The sequence below is a fragment of the Alexandromys fortis genome, unplaced genomic scaffold, assembly GCF_014885135.2.
Source record: "Alexandromys fortis isolate MF-2015 unplaced genomic scaffold, M_Fortis_MF-2015_v1.1 scaffold_4, whole genome shotgun sequence".
NCBI lineage: Eukaryota > Metazoa > Chordata > Mammalia > Rodentia > Cricetidae > Alexandromys > Alexandromys fortis.
This window is the reverse complement of record NW_026067944.1, coordinates 16081480-16107874: the sequence shown is the minus strand read 5'-3', so window position 1 is coordinate 16107874 and position 26395 is coordinate 16081480. Positions and strand designations below refer to the sequence as shown.

The following is a 26395-nucleotide window of genomic DNA, read 5'->3' as shown; positions in this document are numbered from 1 at the left end:
ATCTTGGCCAAGCTTTCCATTGTCCCTGTGCGGAGAGGCTACTGGGGGAACAAGATTGGCAAGCCCCACACTGTTCCTTGCAAAGTGACAGGTCGCTGTGGTTCTGTGCTGGTGCGTCTCATCCCTGCCCCCAGAGGCACTGGCATAGTCTCTGCTCCTGTGCCCAAGAAGCTACTGATGATGGCTGGCATCGATGACTGCTACACATCAGCCAGGGGCTGCACTGCCACCCTGGGCAACTTTGCCAAGGCCACCTTTGATGCCATCTCTAAGACCTACAGCTACCTGACCCCCGACCTCTGGAAAGAGACTGTGTTCACCAAGTCTCCTTATCAGGAATTCACTGACCATCTTGTGAAAAACCACACCAGAGTCTCTGTTCAGAGGACCCAGGCTCCAGCTGTGGCCACTACATAAGGGTTTTTATACAAGGAAAATAAAAGTGAATTAAGTCTGTTAAAAAAAAAAAAGAACCAAAGTGAATACATCTAATGGTTCAATTTCTGTTTATTTTAAACACAGTATTTAATCTTTATGACAGGAACAGTACTGCCTGGCACAGTCCTTGAAGAATGAACACTGTTCTACATTTGTGAGATCTTCTATTGAGATTTGATAACTTTGATATTTATTCCCTTTGAATATTTACTTATTTTTAATTGGCATTGTACACAGGACTGGCTTTCATAACAGTGCTTACACACGAGTACATCATACACGTTGACCATGTTTCTTGCTATCTCCTATCTTCTCTTCCCTCTCTTGAATTCTCTCTGTTCCCATTTTACTTTTGCTTTCACATCACACATACATACATGATTTTATATATCGTTATCAAATCTGCAAACAGAAAAAAGATTGTCTCTGTGAGCCTGACTCTCTTACTCTGATGTACCTCCATAATATTGGAAGCTGTGTTAGGCAGATATTGCTAGCTCCCATGTATACCTGTGTAAGCCGGGGCCCAGATGAGCCTCATGAAGGCATCATACTCCATTGTGTTGTGGCCAGGACTGGCTTCGTAGGAAGAACAGCCAGTGCTAACAAACTCAGAGAAGACCTACAGTTTGGATTTATTTTCTCTGTAATTGCTGTCTTGAGAGTCTGGGTTATTTTATCTCTGAATTTATATTGTTAATGAAGTTCAGTTGGAAGCTTGAGCCAGAGGCCTGAGGCTTTAGTTTCTTCCAAGGCTTCTCAGTCGCTGCTGCCCTCTGCTGGAGATGGTACACTTCCATGTCGATTGAGCATAACCTGGTATGTAAGTGTACATTTATGTAAAATAGACACTAAGGACACTTCACAATTCTGAATAGATAGTCATATTTTAGAGGAATCCCAAGTTGGGTTTTAAACTCAAATACAGCTGTCCCATTGCAAATGCAGAGGGTCAATTCCAATACTCCTCTAGATAGCAAAATTGTTGGATATGCCAGTCTTTTTTGTAAATGTAATTATATTTGTCTATAACCCACTCATTTTTGAGACAAGCTCTCACTATTTCCACTGGCTGTCCTAGAACTCAGGCATCCAACTGCCTTTGCCTTCCGAGTACTAGGAATAAAGGTGTGTGTCACCACACCAGGCTACAGATGCAATTTTTTTTTTCAAGACACGGTTTCTCTCTGAAACAGCCCCGACTGTTCTGGAAGTCACTCTGTAGAGCAGATGGCCTCACAGTTACAGAGATCCTTCTGCCTCTGCCTCCCAAGTGCTGGGATTAAAGTCAACATGCCTAGTTACAACAGATGCAATTTTAAGTCTACAGAGAATAGTCATACAGAGCCTATGGATGTGGAAGCTAGAGCATAGATTTACATGTTTTAGAATTGCACTTCCTTAAATAAATGAGGAACGTGGCTACCAGGAACTCTGCAAAAATTAGTGAATTCATTTTGTTTTTTAGAGCAATTTCTTAGCATATACAAAATAAGCCAATGCTCCCAAGTAAAGCACCAATTTGTAAAGTTAGAAGATAGGATGAAATATCTTTATAAATAATAAAATTAAGCACAAAAATATTCATTCTAAACTTATTCATTGAAATGGAAATGCATGCTTTCTTCGGAGTACAAAGTTAAGAATCAGTATGTGAGTATCAATTACTTAAAAATGCAAGAACGATTCTATGTTAAAAACGCTTTATAACAAGGAGTTGCTTGCTGAAATACTGTTTTCCTAGTTCCAGTTTGGAGTCTGGAACTCAGAAGGCCTGGAGCAAGGGCTAAGAACTCTGTGTTTGGAACAACTAGATTAGGTTATTTTGATATAGCAGGCTCAGGGACTGCACTTGTAAAATTGCTTCCCGAGGACAACAGTTAAAGATTTTGTTTTTCTAGTTTCAGTTTGGGAACACTCCAAGCACTTAAGGGAGGCTGGAGTCCCTGGCCTATGCGCCTTGACTGAAAACAACCCACTAAGGAAGCATTCTCTGGTAGCAGAAACAGTAGTGAAATTACCGGCCGACATGGGGCCGGGAAAGAAGATTGCAGACAAAAACGGATGGTTCCCCTCCTTTCAGCTTAAGAATCCTAAACAAGAGGCCCAAATCCACATATCTGATTGCTCCTGGACAGCTGGAAAGGCTGCGGCTGCTGAGACCTCACTGCAAAGAAACAACATGGAAACGATGGCTTGTCATGGACCCCAATCACAGCAGTTGGGAAATAACAGAAAGCAGTAGAAATTTCTGCTCTGACCCTAAGATTCAGAATGGTCTTTAGTTTCTGAAGTTTTACTAGCATATATGGATTGTAAAGAATGGGCTTCATTATGATATTTTTTGTGCAAGTAAAGTATTCTTATCATAGTTACTGCATTATTCTTTTCTGGTCCCTTTTCACGCTCAGGTCGATGTCACGTGGTTTCCTTTATTTCTCTTACATTTATCACCAACATCACCGTCTTCATCATCACCACCATCATCATTATCACCATTATTTTTGCTATTGCTGTTTTTTGAGACAGGGTCTCTCACTGAAGCCGCAGTTCACTGATTGCCGAGCCTGGCTAGGTAATGAGTTCACTTCTTCCCTGGATTCTCCTTTTGTTGCCTCCTTGTCCTGGGATTACTGGCATGTTCTGTCACATTTCGTTTTTCCACAGGAGTCTGGGCCTCTCAGCTTAGGTTTCATATTTATAGTGCCAGCATTTTATCCACTGAGTCATATCCCCAAACCCTGAAATTTGTCTTTCAAATATCACTATTTAAAAAAAAAAGAAAAAAATTCACTATTTTACTAATATGGTTTCTTGATGATATCAAATGTGAAACAGGGCTGACAAAGATATCCCTTGATTCTTCCAAAAAGGCAATGTTTTCTTGCCTTTATTATGGGTCCAGTCAGAGAATGCAGAAAACTCTTTGTATTCATCCTGTTTTAAAGGGGCTCTGGCTATGGTAAAACCCAAATGAAGATTAACTTGCAGGTGATTGAAGTCTCTGGTTTTTGGTTACACACTTCCGGCTACTTGCTGCTGCTTAGTGTTTACTTCACTGGCGATCATTAAGGGAAGAGTTACCGTAAATACCAATCACAGAAAGAACTTGAATTTGTTCTCCACTCTAAGCAAAGTTAAAACGGACATTCAGAACAAATGTTTAAGATGTTCCTAAATTAGAATTTTGGGTTATCTGTAGATCCTAATTTTCTATTCTCCATTGTTAGAGATAATTAAGAGTTGTGTTTATCTTTAATCTGAATCTGTTAGAAAATTCTTCTTTGAAAGTAATGGAAAGAAGCTAAAAATACTCTTATCTTCCCAGAACATGATAGTAATATATTTTTATGCTTAGTTAATAGAACCTGAATAACTCTTCCAGTTCCACCTGTCAGGAAGTACAAATTCCCTACTTTGTCAGTATTTTTTTTTCTTTTCTAAACAAGCTTGGGGTCTGAAAAGTTATACATAAGGCAGAGAGTGAAAAGACATATTCCATACCACCAGATTATTGAGAGATGGATGTAATCTATGAGACTGCTCTAATGTTGTGAATAATAAAAGCACATTATGAGCCAGGGAGGAAAACAGTCACTTAGTGTCCTCTTCCCAGACGGAATCACAGCAAATGCCACTCTTCTCTAGACCCACCCCAGAAACCAGCTAGCTAGCCTCAGACAGGAATAGCACTGCCTTAGCTCAGAGAAGTAGATCCTGTGTAGTTTGCAGTAGCTCAGTCGTTATGTTAGGATTAGAAGGCACTGTGAACGCCTGCTACCTTTTGGCCTGGTTCTACCAAAGGTAAATACCACATATCAGTAGATGTCAAATATGCTTAGATTTCTCATACTTTTCCATGTAAGAAGTCTCTCAGGGTGCCATAGTAGCACCTATTCATTCTCATTTATTTATTTATTTATTTAGGTCACCAACTTGAGATAAAAAAATATTGGGAAGGAATTGCAAATGTTTATTTTGAAAGCTGTTCATATTATAATTGATTGCTTTCCGGTTTAGTTATTCAATAAGCTGGCAAAAATATGATTAATTTAGCTAAGGTCTTCCTTTCTACAAGGAATTTGAAATTTCTCAGCTTGAAATATCAATTACAGAATGAGATTTTTATGTAAATGAGAGTATATACTTTCGTATTCATCCAGGTTTTCTAGTCTTGGTGTTCAGCATTATGTGAAGATAGTGCTTGCATAAAAATTAAATTTGTTTATGATACAGAATATGAAGCAATAACACAGTGTGACAAGGACAGTTCAGATAAGAATGTGACTGTCTAGAAAAAGAAAAATAGTTAAGGGCAAAAAGGATAACGATGACACCATCCATGATTTATTACTTACTTATGGACCTTCAAAAGCTCACTGTTACCCATTCAGAGAATTTATGTGGCAGATACTAAGACAGATGTACAAAGACAAGTACATGCATATAGAGACATATCAGTATTCACTGGGATCACTAAGTCAGGAAACACAGACTTCTGGAGAGGAAGGCAAGTTTTGCAGTTTCTATAGAGGACTTCTTTTAGAAATATGGATAATTTACTGGAACTGCAGGCAAGAAAACGCATTCCAATAAAAGCAGTGGGCCATGCAGGGCATTGAGAACATTATGAGATGGCTAATTAAGTATATAAGAGAAAGGATAAGTGTCTCTGTCTGTGTCTCTCTGACTGTCCATCTGTCCATCCATCCGTCATATACCTGTCTGTTGATCTACCCATCACCTAAATGTATAGTGATAGCTGATTTCACTACAGAAGGAGAGGGCAGAGAGGGGGAAGGTAAGTAAGAAATAAGTCTTTAGTTTTAGTTATGACTCAAAGGGGGCTTGTTGAATAAAAATAAAATGAAGCAAAGCAGTTTGCAGTATTGGAGAATTAAGATGTGGAGTACCATAGAGACAAACAGATACTCTAAGACAAAGCAGAAAGCCTCATCCAGATTTCCCTGTACTGTTTGAGAAATAAGGGAATTCCTGGGCCCCACACAATGGTAATGCTAGAGGGCTAGGAGACCATTCATGGTTCTGAGTTGCATTTGATGGCGCCTAGAAGTGGTTAGAGACTATGAGAAGGCCACTATGTTCTGGTGAGCATCCACACCGATAAGCTGGCACCTTTTAGGGCATATGACCTTATCTAGTCTTCAGACCCCCTATGCCATTTGAATTATTACCTCAAGTCAAATATGATGGGCACTTAGTTCTAGAGAGGTGACTCCCCAGGATCATGTCACTGGAACAAAGCAACGGGGAGCCTGAAGCTATGCCTGCCTGTCATCAAAACTGATTCTGTTTTGGTTGTATATCTTACCACAAAGGGTGCCAGTATACGGCAGCAAGGTGAACATTTCCAGTTCCCACCACCTTTCAGAGACAAGGCATTGGGAGCTGACTCTGGGCTAACCCCTCTCTGGTTTTGCCAGAGGAGCATGCAGTTAGAACCAAGATAAAGTACCTCTTTAAGGTTAAAACTCTTCAATCTGCAAATGAGGCTATGATGCTAAAGCAAGGAGATCAGATGCCAGAGGCATTGCGTATGCAGAGCTGAGAGCCTGCAGTGACTCATTTGATATACGTCATGAAGCAAGGTAGACATTAAGGAGTGACTCCTCTCGCATGAAAGGATGGATACAAGGAGGATCTATCAACATCATAGAAAATATGAGAGGAGGAGCAACTTTCACGAGATTAAATCTCATCTGGATATAATGAGATGCATTTTTAATAACTATCAGATGCAGTAGGGAGGTGCCACAAACATTACTATTGCACACTTATTTTTTTGTCATTAATTTACTGTAGGACCCAGACTAGGGTGGGCTATAAATTCGTGATCTGTAAAGTCAGATCTTCTCTGAGAATTACAATTTAAGCTCATTTAAATATATCAAACAGTATTTTAAGTTCTGAAAGATATTCTACTTTCCTGGAGAGACATGTAAATCACACTGGAGAGTCCATTTATTATGGCTATTGTCGAAGAGTTGTGAGGAAGAATTAGACACAAAGCAGAAGGGCAACCCTGCTACTATTGTGACGAATTTTCATCAGCTCTCACTATAACACAATTTGAAATAAATTCACACAATGATCCTTATTCTTATCACTGTCTGAACACCATTGTTCCACTATGGGAGGAAGCAAAAGCTTATTTCCAAGCATAAAATTTCAGAAGGGTAGTTAGAGATGGACAGTTCAAAAAGAAATCAGAGGCACTGCCTTATATTGCTGACTAAAGTGTCTATTCCTATACAGCTAACTTTAGTTGACAACAGGCAAAATGGCTTATTTAAATCAACATAATAGACTATTTGTAGTGAAAAACAACAATAAAGAATGCTTTACAAACAAGAACCTGTTTTCTAAAATACACCTGTACATATCTCCTCAGCAAGGACACCGATGGTCACACACAGTTGCCAGTCCTGACCCCCAACAAATTCCAGCCCTGTTTCTGCTCAAGGACTCTTATGAAAGCTATATGCTCAGTCATCTCCCAATATTAGTCAGTGTTTTCAATGTATATTTACAGTGATCTAGGTGTGGTTCTGGAAAATAAAACACAAAGCAATTCCTTACTAGCAAGAGAGTGATGCTAGATTAAAAGACAAATCTGATTTATTAGAGAGTTATGTTCTACAAGGAAGCGTGTATGTCTTATGAGATGTAACTGAAATAGGGGCTGGAGATCCGATTAGATATTGTATAAAGAGGATGAGGAATGCACATTGGCGCAGCACCAGTAGGACTTACTCATGGGCTGAAGTCCAAGTAACAGAGAAACAGGCGATAAAAAAAAAAATTGTGCTTACATTTGAGAGGTAAAGAGTTGAGATGGTAGACAGAGAAGTTGGTTTAGTAATATCTGTTTTGCTATGTTGGTCAGACATACAAAAGGAACTGCATAGCTTGATATTCAAATCCAGAATGTTCGGGAGATTAAGAGCTGGAAGTATATGTCTCCTAAACTTCTCCATTTTTAATTTATAACCATATGCCCAATTAGGAAAAGCTCAATGTGGAGAATCAGGGAAAGAGTGGAAGATGAACTGAAGTGTCTAACATGCAGAGGTCTTCAGAAACGAGATGTGTAGAAGCAGGCCGTTTGTTTGTTTTTCGGCTCCCCAGACCTCTGAAATAATCACACAGAAACTGTATTATTTAAATCACTGCTTGGCCCATTAGCTATAGCTTCTTATTGGCTAACACTTACATATTAATTTAGCCCATTTCTAGTAATCTGTATATTGCCACGTGGCTGTGCTTACAGGGTAAAGTTTCTTCTGGCTCTGGCAGGGCTACATGGTTTCTCTCTCTGCCTCTGCCTCTTTTCTCCCAGCATTCCAGTTAGTTTTCCCCACCTAGCTCCGTTCCCCTATAGCTCTGCTATAGGCCCCAAGCAGTTCCTTTATTTAACCGATGATATTCACAGCATACAGAGGGAAATTCCACATCAGAGATGAGCTGAGAAGTTGACTACAAAGGTCAGTCTAGAGTCAGAAACAGCATCTTCTGCTTCAACGAGGAGCAACCCACTATGAAAAGAAAACTGTCTATAAACAATTCCAGGTGGAATGAGGACCACGGGGCTTCTCCAAATCTGATTCAGAGAACTGTGATAGTGGGAACTTTTGCAGATATTTGTCACAGACAGTACAATGTGGCCATCCAGCTGGGTAAACATCATTTAACTATAATGAGAGCTTACATTATAAGGTATATGTTAAAATATGTATAGATGACATGATCATTCTAAGGTTGCACTGCTATTATTGATTAAATTTTGTTATTTGGTGATTTTAAGTGCATATATAATATATTCTAATTACTCTTTCCTTTACCCAGACTTACCTCCCATCAATTCACCCTCCTGTCACCCCCAATGCCGACTTTGCTACCAGCTTTTTTCTGAGTTTCATGGCTTTGGTTTTGTTTTGTCCCACATTTGCTTAAACCAAATAATGGTCTGTGATCCTGAGATTAGAAAGCACTATTTTTTTTAAATAACACTGTGCATAAATCTGGTGATGTGGTGGCACAAACCACTACTCCTAACCCCCAGGTCAGCCCAAGTGACATTCTGAGCTATATTGTGAAATCTTGTCTCAAATAGCAACAACGAAGTAAATAATAGCAATATACACACATATAAAAGTTTTTTTCTAAAGCAAATACTCCATGAATCCAAATAATTGTGTATGGTTTGGTAGGTGAATATTATCTTCACCATTTTCTAATACATACAGTAGACACTGAAAAGCTCATTTGATTTGAATAACATCATCCAGCAGGGGTCTAATAGAACTGTTTTGATACCTTAGAAGGAACAGTAGGACTCCTAACTTGTCTTCCCAGGCTAAGGAAGTACCATGCTACTAGACTTCTTATGAACATTTAAAATCACAGGCAATGCAAGCAAGTGGGACTGGCTGCGGATCACACCGATGTGCTATGAATTAGCTTCTTGAATTAGCTTCTTACCATGGGCAATATGCACTATGAACCACACATGCAATGGTTGTGCTTAACATAGTACTTTGAGAAGTCTTGTGAAGATATGCATTATAACTGAATTTCCATTCCATCAAGGCCAACGATCATGTTTTGAAATAGCGACAAACTAGATTTTCTAAATGATGATTTATTATTAATGAGACTCTTAGCTTTAAAATTCTGTAGGCTAGCTTCCTCACATAGTATGCCATGTCACGTTTAATCTTCCATAAGCACACCATGAAATGCTCACAATCTTTATGTACACTCACCTAAATGCTTACACAGTCCCCTTTCCAAGTTTCTCACTTGTTGTCTTCTAGAAGGTTTCAGCGGACATGTTTCTGCTCTCTGTTAAGGTTTACTGACATTGGGGAACCTGTTCTTCTTGGAAGGAGCCTCATCTACATCTTCATCTTTTGTTTATTTGGAGGCAGGGCTTCCCTCTGCAACTCAGGCTTACCTGGACTCATTTTAAAGAAATCTTCTTGCCTCAACCTCCCAAGTCCTGGGATTGCAGATTTGAGCCACCATTCTTTTATGTAAAGCACATTTTAATGTATTATTAAAAACCGTTTCTAAGTTTTTTTTAAATGTATCTGATACACTGGATCTGAAGATACAGGCAGTTGTGAGCCACATTCTTGTCCTCAGTCAGAGCATCAAGCGCTCTTAACTGCTGAGCCACCTCTCAGGTCACATTGTAATTGCTTAAATGTAAGGACTTGTTTATTTTTATTTTCTTTGACTATGTCTGGGATAAAACTCAGTGTTTTGCATCCTTGGAAAGTCCTCTATCACTAAGCCTCATCTCTTGCTACTTACATTTCTATCAAAGGACTTACAGACTAATTACCTTGGGATAAGTCGAACATTATGACCATGAAAAGAAGAAATGTTCCAAGTGGAGATTCAAAATGAACTTGGTCATCGTTAGTCTTTAACAGTCTTGTGTCTGGTTTAACATTCTTGTGAATACTTTGTAAACTTTCTGAAACATACCACTAAGTCCAGACAATCTCTAAGCTCTGATGACCGTAACTAAGAGTGCTATCAGCCAAAGCCAGCTTCCAGGGCTGGAGAGGTGGCTCAGTGGTTAAGAGCATTGCCTGCTCTTCCAAAGGTCTTGAGTTCAATTCCCAGCAACCACATGGTGGCTCACAACCATCTGTAAAGAGGTCTGGCGCCCTCTTCTGGCCTTCAGGCATACAGACAGAATATTGTATACGTAATAAATAAATAAATATTAAAAAAAAAAGCCAGCTTCCAAGACCCAGAGAGAAGACTCCATCTTGCAACAGCTTGCCCACTGGCGACTCCCACTGATGTGACTGATTATAATTTTGTTTTGTTCTGTGATTTTTTTTTATAAGTTCACACAACATCTTCCACTGTAGAATTTATCATTCAATGTAAGTTGATTCTTTGGTCACTCATATTTGGCTTAGAATAAACTAAGGGACTTATGCTATTATATTCTATTAGATCCTATTAGTGAACAGCACTGTTTGTCACTGTGAGCAGGACTCACATCTCTTCTAACTCCTCTCCCATCACTTTGCTCTGGTTTACTGATCTACTTACTCAACTGTATTTTTTTTTTTTTTTCATTTTCACCAATTCGTAGGTTATTCTAAGGATGCTTACCTTGGTGTGATGGGTTCAACTGTTGGTTTTCATTCTCACTTCACTTTTTGATCTTGGGAGAAGTTGGTGAGCCGTTCACAGTACAATTCCATTTCAATTCGGCCTCCCCTAAAAGGAAACAAATGACAAAAAGCGGTTTACTTTTTATTCTTCGGCAAATTTCCCACTCACAAAAAGTTGTTGCCCTTTCTTCTATCATCTACATGTAATGCTGTAGAAAGAACTGTTACTCTGAAAAGTTATGTTTATGGCATAATGACAAGAAAGAGGCTGTGTGTATGCAGCACGACCACATTTCCCCTGAGTGTTGTTGACGCAGTGGTTAAACCCATGAAAGATAGACCAATAGCTATGAAGGAAAAACTACGTTGGCTGTCCTATCACAAACTCTCTGTCTACTTACATTGATAATATCAATTAAAAAACCATACTTGAAGTTTTTACTAGATATATTAAGTATAGTTCTTCACAGCCTTGTGACTCATTCATTGAGATGCTTGACCTCTTTGCCGGTGTCTATCTTCAAATGGGCAGCAACTAGTACACACAGTGGTTCCAGAGAGTAAACAACAAGAACTCTTCTTATCCTGTTTAATGACAAATTTCTGGAATTGTAGAAAAGTAGAGTAGTGCCGGTTGTGAAGGTCCCGATGAGTTCGTGCTTGACAGTTCCATCTCAGGCGGTGAATACCTTTCCCTCAACTCTCCTGGATTTGACAGAGCTGAGCTTTATTTAGCATGCATCTGCAACATGAGCCACAGTACCAAGGCAGAATTTGCAAAGTCAGGAGTGATAAGAATTTTGACACTTGCTTAAAACACAGTGGGAACCTTATCTTTTTGTTTTATTTAACTTTTTATGTTTAAACTTTCTGCATGCCATGGGGACTAACATCACCAAAAAAATTGCTAGCCATAGAGAACAAGTCAGACTCTCGCCACACACTCTCACCACATTGTTATAGACAAAATGCTTTTCAGTGTTCAGAATGCTGCAAAAAGCATTGCTTAGTTCACATTCATAACCAGAGTCCTCAGCATGGGCGGCAAGTGAAGCCTTCTCAACTGGTACATCACTGGGGATTCATAAAGCTCTGCTAGTTAACATGCAAATCCTTGTGTGTAGAAATTTTGGAATGCAGTTAGAATGAAGAATTGATTTTTATAGCACATAGATTTTCTATTGCTTCCTGTCTTGTTTATAATTAGTCGGTAGTTCCTGTCAATATCAAAGGTACTGTTTAGTGACTATGTCATTATGCCCTATACAGAATTATATTTCTCAGCTTTCACGAATATAAGACCTAACTGAATAATGATAAATGGTGACTCAAAAAGCTATCATATTTAATAGAGTAACCACGTTCTTGAGAGCACTCAAACATGAGACCACACAATTAACAAAGGTGGTGTTTTTCTTATGTGTTGGGAAATATAGGAATTGGTAAAGGTCAAAATCCAAAGCTCTTGATTTAACTTATCACACTTCATTCTATTCTCTCTCTCTCTCTCTCTCTCTCTCTCTCTCTCTCTCTCTCTCTCTCTCTCTCTGTGTGTGTGTGTGTGTGCACATGCATGCATGCACGCACACATTTGAGTATTTGAAAATTCAATAAAACAACAGACCGAGAATGTACAATTTGTCTATTAATGCATTTACATTTGCAAAATAATTTTGCAATCAAATTCCTTTTGCTGCATAACAAAATGATAAAATTTTAAGTGGAAAGGTGATGCAACAATTATCTCCCATTTCAAGAGAAATTATTAAACAAAAATTTAGGGAGCCACTGTTTTAGACTAAGCTTCTATGCTGTGCTCCAATGGGCTAGGCTAAAAATAAAGGTAGAGCCGTGCATGCTCAATTCCACATCACCAAGCAGATACTAAGCTGTTTCTATGAGCTCCTGAGAAACCAGAATTACAAAGATGACGGCCAAATTTCCCCAACAGGGCAGCTTCACAGTATGATAATTAACTTCTCTCTATTTTAATCCTCACACAAAAGAAGTAACTTGGCATAACCTGACTTTACCCAATCTGTAACATTTCCAGTGTTCTGGATCCCTATCCCTGATTTATAAAAAGATAATTCAGGACCAATACATTCTTTCTTTTTCATTTTCTTTTTTTTAAAAGTTATTTTTAGCTTTCATTCATCCAAAAACCCAAACAAACTGCTTCTGGATCATCAAAAACACTTCTACTTTATATACTAAAATATTAAATAACTAAAAATAAAGTTAATTATCATTAAGATTATTGTCCTTTAATAAAACAAAACGCAAAGAAGCTTGACCAAGATATTACTAAGGATTAATCAGAATTTGTTGAAATGTCATTTAAATGATTAAATCTTCATTTGTTGATTTTTCTTTAAAGAGTCTCTTTTATTCACCAAACACACACAGTCCTAGGCATATTCATTGAGATTCAAAAGCTCATAGCATAATGAAAACAGAAGATATTTTTACACACAAACAATATGTACTTGTAGTAAATTCAACCATAAATGTACAAGTAAGAGCCATAGAAACACAGCAAAAAAGTAAGATCTACAGAGATTCTGGGAAGATTTTGTTTATGTGATTAGTATGTGATTGCTAAGAAGTTCTACATTGAGAACATCAGAATCACAAGTGAGTCTAGTCTAGACACGGAGTTGGAAATGGAGAAGACAGATGGGGAAAAGTACTAGCAGTAGGTTAAGGACATTGGACTCCATCATCACTCCTTCACTCTCTTGCTTTACTACACCCCATTGGTCTCCAAGTACAATGAGAATAAAATCAAATTCCCAAAAAGTCTGGGAAAAAGAGTTTAAATGTCAGAAAGATTGAGAGGGCTTTGGCATAGAAACCAATTAGAAAGAATTGAAGAAATCGGTTCAGGAAGTTATACTCAAAAGTTGCCCAGGGATAAAGTAGGGTAGAGGCTAAAGATTGTTTGGAGGTCATTGGTGATTTTAATAATAACAAATAGAGGGGGTGCTATTCATCCTAGTCACTCCAGTGAAAACCCCTTTTTCATTATGATTTCTTGTTGATAAATTTATCTTTTTCTTTATAATACCTTTCTGTAACGTTTAAAATTCCAGGAGATTATCTGCAAGGGGAGCTGAAAAATAATGCAAAATAATGTATTCCATAGCACTTAGGTTAGTTTATTCTTAATGAAAACTTGAAATAATTACCAAGACCAACTTGTATTTTGTATATAAGAAAGGACAGTGTTTCTCTGGAACAGTGTAACTGGGGGAATACAATTCTGAAGACATCATTCTTGCTTTAATAAGGAAAGCTGCTAGGGCACCAAATATGCCACGTGAAGGATAGTTCTTTGGTGTCCATAGGAATCAGTGGTTCCAACTTTTGCTGTGTCATAAACTAAGAATTTTAATTGGCAACTGTCACAACTGTAAAAAAGCACATTTATTATCATTTTATTCTTCCTTTCCAAAGGTTTCAACACCATGGATGATAATTTATATAACAAATCACTAGTCAATCTCATCTTCTATGAACAGGGGTTATGCTTTGTCTTTTCTCGACAGAAAGGAAAGCCAATTTTGGTATGGCATTCCTTCCAAGTGTCTGCATGTCCCTCCTACATAATGGAATTATTAAGGTGGCTGCACGCGTGTAAAAACACAGAACTCATAGTAATCTCTTCCTAATTATGGGCCATCTTCTGACCTCATTACAAATTTCTGAGGAGAAAGGACAGGAAGAAAGCAGTAATACAGAAACCAAAACAAAATGATCTATAGTCTATTTATATGCAGGATATGCTCATATTTTATTACATTTTAAATCACCACATGGTTTGCTTCATGGTTCTGATATTTTAGAATCTTACCAATAAATGAATCAGACCTAAAGATGTGGATCTCATAGAAATAGTATAATAATGATTAAAAGAGGGCAGGGTGGGCTACTAAAGTGGTCTGTCCAATGATACAGCATTCTCATGAGACAAAGGCAATAAGTTCCAAAGACCTATTTATTATATAGCAAGGGGACTAAAGGTATTCACCACTTCTGCATGGCTACCAAATATTTATAAATTTATAACCTAGAAAAAATAAAGAATTATGAAAAGTACTTTTGCCAAAGGCATATAATAGGCATAATAGGTGGTAGTACTCGGTTTCAATGAGATCAGTTTTTGATCCTGAGGTCTCTCAGTCATTTTAAAAGAGAAAGAAAGTTGGGTTGATGGGAGGGCTCAGTGGGTAAAGTTACTTGCTGCCTAGCCTAACAGCCTGAGTTCAAAACTTCCCACCAATATGGTGGATGGAGAGAACCAACTTCCACAAACTGTCCTCCAACCTCACCCACATCCCATGTGAAAATGTGAAACTTATCCTATGATGGCACATGTGTTATTTTAGGCTCTAGAAACAAGGCATCCTTTATCTGCCTCAGCTTGCTCTCATAGAGCTAGGTACCCATAGAAAAAGTGCCACAAAGGTTATGATAATTGCTTTCTGGGGTGGTTCTCACTGGCTCATGAGAATCACTGGACATGTCTCATCCTGAGCCTGTTCAGCAGCTTTACTTGTGCAGTTTGTAACCGGCTACAATGAGAATATTTAAACTTAAAGTTGCAAACTGAACTGAACTTTTTCTTTCTCTCAACTCGCTACACTTCACCAGAACACCCCCAGCCAGAGGACTTTAAAACTCCTCTTCAGAGTATAAACCTTAAACCTTTGCTTTCACACATCTTTCAGAACTGAGTTTTCACCACTTGGTATTTGAAAGATCCTGGGCCACGTCCTCATGTTTCAAAGACTCCTCACTTCTAAATTATGAGACCCACCAACTTTCTTTTTTCCCTATGATAGTCAACGGGTTCTCTTTGCTTCTCTGTAAGACTAAAATTTGAATTAACTGTGCTACGAATGACTGCACGTCAAGCTGTTTGAATGCTTGTTTGTAGGGTTCTTTCTTTCTCACAACAGAGCCCCACTGAACTTCTCGAAAATAAGCAACTGCGAGACAGATCTACAGCACATCGTTTAGAAATTCCAGTAAGCCCGAGTACTGGAGAGCTTGCAGTTTTCTGAGCACGGTTCGTGTTTAATTTTAAGCATTTCCTAGCGGAGAATCTAACGGGAGACGAAATAAGGTGCTGTTGTGAACAATGATAAAAACTGTCAATGAATTTCCTCAGATCAGAATTATTTGCAAGTATTTATTCTATGGATCACTGATTCCTTAAAAAGAAAAGCATTTTTTTTTTGGGAAGAGAGCATGAAAATATTTCAACTTTCTAATACTAAGACCTGATAGAATATTTACTTCAGGGGATGAGTTCAGTAGACACACATAGAGGCTCAAATTCTTAAATAACAACTTCCATGTGAAGTTTCCACTATCCCTTCTTCGTATGATATACAAACTCTGTTAAAAGCTGCAGTCCAGGAACTTCCAAGATTGTATATTATACCTCATCCATGTAACTTTATACTAAAGTAACTCATAAATGGGTAAAGGAGGTAATAACTGAGTTATGGAAGACATTAGGTCTGATATCTTCTTGACCAAACTTTCAGGAAGCTTTGTTTGAGAATAGCATTAGCCAGTTTAATGGAAGGTGCAGAGGTACAGACATGACAGTTTAAATTCATGTCCTCCAGAAAGGTTGAAATGAAGGAAGTAAGCGATGACCATGCTGGCAACTCAATTACTAGGGACCTGCTAAAACCATAGCCCCAGATCAACTGGGAGGAAAATGAAGACTTATTCTCAGGTCTGCTGTCTGCCTGGATCATAAGGAGGCTCCTAATGTCAAAGAAATGTGTGGTCTGGCCTCACGCAGAATAAGTACCTGTAAGTGACATGTGGGAAAGATGGTACCAGAAGAAGAGACTAGAGGAAGGAGCTTTTGTTGCTGAGACAGGAGCGGTTGCTACACAACTAGCAATGAGATCAGTTCCTGTCTCTGGCGCTTAGCTGGCTTTGGTAACCTGTTCCCCATGCTGGGTTAATTTGACCAGCTTGATACGTGGGGAGAAGCTTGATCCTGCCACAACTTGATACACTATGATTTGTGCTAATCCATGGAAAGCCTGACCCTTTCTGACTGGAGATGAAGGAGGAGTGGATGGGGAGGAGGGGTAGATGGAGACTTGAAAGAGAGGAGGGAGGAAAAACTGCAGTTGGTATGTAACATAAATGAAAAAGAGTTATTTGAATAAAATAGATAAAAATTTAAAATAACAAAGGTACATTTTTAACTTTGTTCTTTCAACTTCTTGGTAGGCTACAGGAGCTCAGAAATCACAAGGAATCAAAACAGAAGGACGTGAACTAATTTCTAACAGAAACTGTATAAATTCTGTTTGACTGTAAATGCAAACTTCCAAAATGGGTTTCACTGAAGAGTATAAAGAAAACACATTATTCTTTGCTCCCCTCTGAAGAAAACAATGAAAGTTGCTTGGTCTAGGTGAAATTGAATCTGATACTTATAGTAGCTAATTCATACTAAAGTTGAGTTAGTTCAGCAGAGTTAAAAATGGTCAAATTTTGTATTCCAGATGAGAACAAATAAAAATTTAGTATTATTTGATACAGAATAATCCAAAAGTAAAATAATAACCAGACCAATGAATTTCAAGCAAACCTAGAGAAGAGGTTAAAAAAAAAACAATTTAAGCTAATTTTATACAAATGAATCCTGGATAAGAAGTAAATTTTGCATAAGTCATTGCAACACATATTTTAAATATGCCCCATTATTAACACCACAATAACAACCGGCTGTAAGTTGGATAGGTCCTATGGAAAATAGGTAAAAAACCATTGTAGAATACTGTGGAACAATTATTTTGTACACTGTGACTATGTATTATTCTCATTGGTTAATAAAGAGCTTACTGGCCAATAGGTACACAGGAAAAGTTTCGGTGGAATGTGAGAACAAAAAGAGAGTGTGAGGAAGAAGAAGCGTGGAGTCATGGGGGTGACAGTCAGATGCAGAGAGAAGCAAAATGAATACGTCATGCATAGATAAGAAATATGGGTTTAATTAAGTTGTAAGAGCTAAGCTTACAACTTAACAAGTCTGAGCTATTGACCGAACACTTATAATTAAGTCTCTGTGTGATTATTTGGGAGCTGGTAGTCCTGATAAAAAAAACCTCCCCCTACAGTAGAGACTTTAATGTACATAGTGCATCTACAATAGCTCAGCCAAGTAAATTAAGATGACAATTATTGAGTGTAACGCTGGACTTCAGTGTTGTCTCACACTATCGGTGTTACTGTCTTAAAGCTGTGTCATGGAACCTTATCAAAACTAACCGTGTGTGAACACAAAAGAAATCTTGGTTAAGCATCTCAGAATTCTGCTGGTTGAAATATAGTAAGGCCAAGCATCAACTGAAAACATATAAACAGAAAATCTCACAATTTTGAGAATTAGAACAGTTTCTGAGTCTGGAGAGATGGCTCTGAGGGGAAGAACTCTGGCTGCTCTTGCAGAGGACCTGGGCTGGGTTCCCAGCAGCCACATGGAGGCTCACAGCCTTCTGTAACTTCAGTTCCAGGGAATCTGTTGCCTTCTTCTGGTCTTTGAAGGCAGCACACACATGTGATGCAAATACACATTTATGTAGGCAAACACTCAAGCACATGAAATCAAAAAAGCAAATCTTAAAAATAATGTCTTCAAATCACTTTTGGAACCAAGTATAATCTTGGTGTCTTTGGAATCAAGTCCCCTCATCTGTATGGTGAGTATAATTAAGCCTATCCTCCTGGGACGATGAAATGTAGGAGTGTATTTGAATGCAGCTTTGAAACCCACCAAACTTTCTCAGGATACTATGGCTGTGCTCATGGCTTCACAGGCGGTATCATTCTAAATACTCTCTGCAGTTATTTAGTAACTTTGTATCCAGGGCAGGGACAGCCTTTCCTTTTATGTGGTAGGGATCTGATACTACTTTTGCGTGCCACCAGCAAAAACGTATGCTCTCAGGAAATACATCCTTCCTTACCTTGCAACAGGAGTTTTACATGTTTCTATATTACAGCAGATTAGTTGCTCCCAGAGATACATCTCATTCCCGTATGTGACATTCTTTTTAATAGGAACTTCCTTAGTATCTGCAATATTGCTTATTTGCAATTTAAAAACACTGTGGCATGCTTTTAAAAGAATACAGTAATTTTAGCAAATTTTTCTCTATATCCCTAGAGCTCAGTGGTAGCAGGGATGTTCAGTGAGACTTTGTATTTACTTTTAATGTGAGAATAGACTAGAAGGAAGAGCTTAGTCTTAGTAAATTTCTTTTAGACAAATTTTTGTCCAGCCTTTTAACCCGTCATTCAATGCCCTTCTTAGGATTACAACTATAAAATAAAAATTATTTTCTTCTAGTGTTTCATAAAATTGGTGATGACAGTTTGAACCAAGTCAGGAACTAAGGAAGAGCGAGCCACAGATGAATTTCAGAGAAAATGGTTCTTTGATCATATAAAGTCTGGGCTCCTCTTGTCAAAATCAAAACCTCCACAGCATACAACCCAGACTTAGTTATAAAAGGTGGAGGAGAGGGCACCACTGCTTTTATTTCAACAAGAATGATAAAGATTGAAGGGTCCTTGGCTTGTCAAACACAGCTGCCTGGACTCTAAGGAAGAACAAAATGACGCTTGAATTATCAGTGCTGTGAGCAGTGGCTGACTCTTCAGGCAGAGCATTGACAGGACCACTTTCCAAACCTGTAGTTTATTATTGCAATCATTTAAGAAAAGTTTTAAGAAGATGCAGCCAACTTACTCACTGTTATTTTCTAGACTTGCTTATGAAGGTAAGGTTAGTCTCTTCTGAAGTCATTTGTCTATTAAGGCAGTACTCAGAAACCTTGTTTACAAGGCTAACTAGAAAACAAAGTCATGCATTATATGTTTTATAAAGTTTTAATAATACTTCAAAAATCAAAGTATTAGAAGATAAAACCATAGTTATATAACGTTGTAAGATATGAAATATCAATTTAAATATAAAATGCTGCCACACAAACTTGAACTGTTTTAATGTAAATATTCTAGTCTTCACTTGAACAAAATAATCCCCAATGCTTTTATTCTATTAATTCACAATTTGTGTGCTAGTACACTAATACATTATTTGCAAAAGAAAAGCAACAAATGAACATGCTTAACTGCAGGCAGAGACTTCTGGGTAAACTAGAAAGTTAGGTATTTGTAAAAGAAGTATATTAGAAACTTCTTAATTAATTGAAATGTTTTTGTTACTATTGCTTAAAATTATTTCCAAACATATGAAATATTGATAAAAATGTAGGTAGCCTCCTATTCTTATTTTGAAAAGATTATAATAACTATAGCAATGTGACTATGTATATATATTATATATATTAAATAAAAGCTTTAGAATACTAAAATGGGTTATTGAGAGAGTTTCTGAAATTTTCTTTTTTTGACGATTTGTTATATAAAAGAACTGGCCATCTGGCTTGGAAATGGTAGGCACAGAAGATTGTGTGACGAAGCTTCTGGGTTTTTCTTTTCTCCTAATTTTATGAACGAATTTGAGAGAACTAAAATGTCAGAGACAGTCACCACTGCACAGAGAAAGAGAAAAATTTGAGAAGGTTTCTAGGAAATCACTCCCACTGCGGAGTGGCTGTGTATAGAAATGTTTCATTTGTATTTTAATAAATAAAGCTTGCCTGAAGATCAGAGAGTAAAACAATCACACTGGTAAGCCTTTCAGACCAGGCAGTGGTGACACACGTCTCTAATATCAGTAGCCACACTAGTTTGCCTTAGAAACTGGGTGGTAGTGGTGCACACCTTTTATCCCAGCACTAGGGAGGAATATAAGACTGGAGGAGACAAGTTGCAGTCAGTCTCATGTTGAGGATTCCTGAAAACAGGATCACCATTTTCTTAACCTGAGGTAGTAGAGGTAAAGAGCCAGTGGCTGACTGCTTTGCTTTTCTGATCTTCAGGTTGAACCCCCCCAAATTTTTCTCTTGGTTTTTTTTATTAATTGTGCTACAGCAGTGGCATAGTTGGTGATGTACAGATTTGTTGATAGGTACTCGGAACTTTCTCTTTTGTGCAGAGCTCAGTGGTTTGTCTGTCTCCTGACACTAAGACCAGAAGACTCAGCTCCCCGCTACAGGAATTCACTGGCCTAACTGGAAGAAGAGATGCACGTGTAAATAAAATACAAACATAGTAAAACATAGAAGCTCATGAAAGGTTCAAAGACTGGGGCTAGTGAAGAAAGTACTCAGGGAAAGGGAGAAAAAAGTTCTGGCAAGTGACTTAGAATCCGACATGATGGGCAATACCTCGGAGTGAGAAATGGAGGGTCCCCTCCAGGCCAGAGGCACACTGCCTTGAGATATATTGGACAGGCAGGCAAGGTACTGAAGTGAAACAATGTAAGCATAAGTCGGAATTTATTCTAAAATTAAGTTAGTGGTAATATGGAAAGGTGATCCACGGGGGCAAGGCACAGTCAGGGAGGTGAACGTGAAAGGTATTGAAAGAGTGCCGGGTGCCAGGGTATGGTGATGTTCACCTTTGACCCCAGCACTTGGGAGGCAAAGGCAGGTGAATATCTGGGAGTTTGAGGCCAGACTAGTCTACTGTGAGAGTACCAAGACATCCAAGGCTGTCACACAGAGAAATCCTGTCTTGAAAAAAGGTTTTAAATTCAGTAATGAGTGCTCTGAAGAGCAGAGTAGGTTCAAGAGGGCACAGAGGTTGACTGGTTGACTTGAATTTAGGAACGTGGAAAGGAAGGAACCTCGGAGTCTCTCTGATGAGATGCAAGTCATTTTAACGCTTAAAGGGGTCAGCAGAGTATAATTATAAATTTATAGACTACGCATGGGGATCTTCAGTAAGTCCATATTTTGATCTCCAGTGGTTTCAGCTAACTCCTAGTGAAGTTTGTGATAGATACGTAGAAGATGGAGTACTTTCCTCAAATGTAGGTTGTATCCCATTGGTGCTACCTGTGAAACTACTGTACTGTCACAGCACTGAGTGACACTGTTGGTACGTGGGGGACTCAGTTTCTCTTGGATATTCTTGCCTTTTATACTAAACCCTGGGACATTTTGAGGTTGGGATGAACATTGTTATCTCTTGGTAGTCTTTCCTTTCAAGCTAAAAAAGGGAGTCAAGTTTAATATCAAGACGTTTAGCTGAAACTTAATATATGAATGAAATAAACAGAAGTACTGTATTTATTTGATAGGCACTTTCTTACTATGTCTTTTTCTCAGTAGTATCAGTTTTCCATCAATAACAGTGCCAGAAATTTTATTTTTTATTTCCATATCAGAAATGTAAGGAGAAATTAAGAAGAACCAATGAACGACTCAGACATGCAAACTATAATGCAGTTTGTATCAGCCCTTGGGGCATCTTCATCAGAAGTATACAGTTAAAAATTGGCATGGTGATTTGTGCCTGTAATCCCAGCATTTGGAAGGCTGAGACAGTGGGACTGCTGTGAGTCTACTCCAGCTCACGTAGAATACTTCATATTTACCACTGAGGAAGGGAGTGGGGAGTAAAATCACGATAGATCTCAAGAGAGCTTTCTCTCATTTTATTGATGGGTTTTAGAGAGTCCCATTATCTGAAATTACCTGCAACGATCTGAATCTACTATTTTATCCTCTGGAAAGAGAAAAGAAAAACGACATTTGTTTATGTCCTTTTTTTTTTTTTTTTGAAATTTTACTGTTTGATTTTTTAAGTACTGTTGACTAAAAGAGAAAAAAAAGAAAGAGAATTGAATGAAGAAGATGGCTACAGACCGTAGACACGGAGGCATCCAGAAGCATCTCTTCAAGTGTAGGAGGTGGGTCAGGATGGTGCCATTTCGACTTGAAAATGAAGAGATGAATTTCGGAGCCTATGGGACAAGCCTCCAATGGTTCCCTTTATTAAATATCATTAAGCAGTCCAAGAAGACAAGGTTTCCCGGGGTGGTGGGAACGTGAGCCAGACGGTGGCAGGGGAAAAAATTGACATCAGGGAGATGGTGACACAAGTGTGAATTAATTCCCCTCGTTCAAAGCTGTCTGACAAAGAGAAGACTAGCTGGGACTGGAGCTGAAGGGATCACGTGCAGCTTCTCTGCTTGTCTGAGTGGTTTAAACACGGCGGGGGTGGAGGGGATCGCATGTTAATAATTCACTTACACAATGGTATCTCTTAGTGAGGAAGAGGTTGATGTTTGGAGGGGGTTGAAGCAAGGTTATTGGAGGATTCAGAACGCAGAGGGAGCAAGCTAGACCTTAGGCTCCAGGACAAGGAAAGTAGCTTAGCAAGTTAACTGACAGGGGTTGGAAGTAGGGAGGCAGATGGATGCCTGCAGGCCTCTCAGGTTCCTAAATTCAGAGTACGGTAGAATACTGCTGAGGGTGAAGGAGATCCGAGAAAAAAAAAGAAGCTACTTTCTAAACCAACTCAATTTTTAATGAGTTCACAAGCCGCTGGCCAGCTGCTAAGGGTAGTGCCGTTCAAGGGTAAGAAGAACCCTGATGAGAAGGCTGAGGGAGGAATTACATTAGCTATGGAGCCTTGATCACAGTAATTTATACAAATGACCCATGCAGCCATGAGCTTGGGCATGCAGCATGCTGGCCAAAGCACAGGTCCATGCCTGAAGGCTTCTGGAAAATGCCTTTCTCAATGTTCCTGGCCATGGTACCTCGTTTTCTTCCAAATGCCTGAAATGCTCCTCATACTGCTTGCTAAAAGGATCTGCTCTCCTGTTGTCCTTTCCATTTTTTTTAAGTCAGTTTTTCTTCTTTCTGTTGTAGTTTAATTTTGGCATCAACGGCTCCCATTTTACAACCAAACCTCCAAGGCTCCCTCCAGCTACCTTTAATCTTCCTTTTGAAAACTCCTCAAAGATTTGTGCTATATATAGCGTTCATTTTCACCACCACATCTTTTCTTTCCTCTGATTATTTTAAATGACACGCTTCAAAATATGCATAAAATTTTATTTAGGGTTTTGAATAGGTACCCATGTGCCTATAATTCAAAGGCATTAAGTGTTGCTCAGGGACAGAATGGTTGCCTAGCAAGTACAAGACCTTGCACAGGTTCCCTCCCCAGAACTGAAAATGAAACAGAACAGAACGAAAGCCCACTTCCCCAGCGCCTCATCTCTTATTACACTCTACCCCAAACTTGCCCTCCCTATAAGCAACCACTGTGGCCTCTGGATTTTTAGAGACACTTTGGTATATAACCTTGTTTATCAATAAAGTCTGACCTTTTTGTTCATGTGAAATGTACATGAAATATCATTTTATTTTAATACATGGAATGCTGTCTTAATAATTTTAACAGCTGGAAAGCTTTCCACTGAATGGATATTCACAGTTTATTTTGCTTCTTAAATTTATACACGCTAATAATTTTTCAATTGTTCGCTTAACTTTGAACATATATTCATTTACCTAAATATAACTGTACACCAAAGAAAAATTCCAGGAATTAGAACAACTAAGTTTACAACTTTTGTTCAATGTTATGAATCAATATTTAATCATCATTATCATTTTGACTGAAATGACTCATATGAACGTGGCTGGAAGTTCTATAAGTGGAAGGGGTGGAAGAGGGGTGGAAATAATGTAAGAAGAATACTCATATATGAAGGTCTAAAGATTTAAATATAATAAAGAGTGCCAGAGTGTGAGAATTTCTTTCAAAGCTACTCTCCATGTGTATCCTAGAGAATATCTAGCTCTCTGTGGGTTAGGCTTGATCCAGCCTCAGCTGAGATATAGTTTAGATCTTGGATGCCCTCCCCCCAAGGCCTGGTCTCTGTGTGGAGGGCTCTTGGGAGGTGGCCCAGCCTTGAGGAGGTGGGAAGAGTGGATGGCTTTCCCTCTTTGTTCCCACCCTCAGTGGTGCACTGGGACACCACAGGCCCAACTCAGCAGAGCCCAGCTATCATAGACGGAACCCTCTGCAATTTCATTTTCTCAGATATTTTGATCCAGTCATAGAAAACTGACTAACCCGAAGGTCATTTAAATTCTGAAGTAATTCTTTGACCTCACATCACTGACGGCTTCAGCAGCCTGGACATAATTAGGCCTTCTTCATTCTTACAGCACATTTTCTTTATCTGATGTCTCTGATCACACACATTTCTACAAGTTCCTGACTGCTTTGATTACTACTGCTTAACTCTCTTTTCTTGCTCCTACCATTTTCAATATTCATGGTTTGGACTCTTCCACATTGTTTAATTCTATAACCATTTTGACTTCTGATTTTTTCCCCCATAAAACTCAATGGTTTTGAACGCCATTTATAAATGGATGACTTACATTTTCATCTCCAACTCTCCTCTGCTGTGCTCTAGACCAACGGCCCCCATGAAGCCTCTGCACAGATGTCAAATAAGCTGCAAAGAACCCACTTATTCTTGCCAGTCATTTTCCCATGCTGCTCAGTGGCAACTGCCGTCTTCCAGATGCTCCACCCACAAATCCAGGAATGAACTGATTCCTTTCCTTCTGTCACCAACTGCAACTGTCCATCAAGTCTTGCCTCTTTACCTCCAAATACCTGAAAATCCCACCACATCTCACCACTTTCTGTTGTCATCATCTGGTATGATAAACAACTCCCCTGCTTTCTGACAACCTCCTGGCAGGTTCTATTTTCCAACAGATGAGCTTTGTGCCATGCATGGCAAGGATATCTTGGTAAAACATTTCCTGCTGTAAGAAAGGTTATTTCTTCCCACATACCCAGAAACAAATAGAAATTTCACAATATGTGTTAACTGGTCACAAATAACAGCTGAGAGAAGAAAGGATCATGAAGGAACTGGGGAGGATGCCGATTTATACAGTCTCAGCTTTCAGATACTCAGGTGTACTCGTTGATGTCATTTTGGCCTACTTATGTGCCTTTTTCAGCTCTGAAACATTTCTTGTTACGATTTCAAGTGGATGGATCATTTCTGTTGCAGCCCAGGGACTAAGGTTCTATGTGGGTCTGCGTTGGATGACTATAGATACCTCCTTAGGGAACACGAGATCTGGTAGCAGCCATTGCATCCCATTTTCTTTGCTTAAAAAGCATCCCTCTAACTTATGAAATTAATGCTGAATAAGAGAATTCTGCCGTCCATTGAAAACCAGTATGTTCATGGACTGGAGAGATGGCTCAGGAGCTAAGAGCACTGGCTGCTCTTCCAAAAGACTTAAGGTTCAGTTTCCAACACCTATACGGCAGCTCACAACCATCCATCAGTCCAGTACCTGAGTATCCGATGCTCTCTTCTGCTTCTGTGGGTACTGAATGTACATTATGAACTTGTGCACATAAAATAAACAGAGAAAAACCCTATCCACCTCGTTTTACATTGCCCATTTGGCAGTAATACACTGGAAAGTGTCCTTCAAGTGTCCTTGAAACTTTTTCAGTAACAGCTAATCGTTTTGAAGAGGACCACCTTTACTAGAAGATAGCTGTGGACATCTTTTTACTTCTAATGAAGACATCATGATTTTGGAAGCCTATGAAAAACTATATGTTCCAAACTTCAAGTGAAAACAAACATTTCCTTGCAGGGATGCATGCTATAGCCAGCAGTCCTGTGATAGTATTTATAAGAACAATACATTTAAGAACCTTTAGAAAAGCACATAAGTGTTCTTATTTATTTTAAAGAATCGAAAGAACCTTTCCAATGTGCTGCATGGAGGCTGCCCAAGGAGGCAAGGGGCAAACACTGTATTGTTCTT

At 38.7% G+C, this 26395-nt stretch overlaps 1 protein-coding gene across 1 annotated transcript in view; it reads right to left on the bottom strand.

Annotated features, from left to right (window-relative positions):
- The window catches only part of Htr1f (5-hydroxytryptamine receptor 1F), a 106248-nt gene that overhangs the window by 77638 nt on the left and 2215 nt on the right, over nt 1-26395 (bottom strand). Inside the window, exon 2 of the mRNA XM_050148729.1 lies at nt 10600-10707. The gene's annotated coding sequence lies outside the window, so the exon portion shown is untranslated. The remainder of the gene's footprint in view (nt 1-10599; nt 10708-26395) is intronic.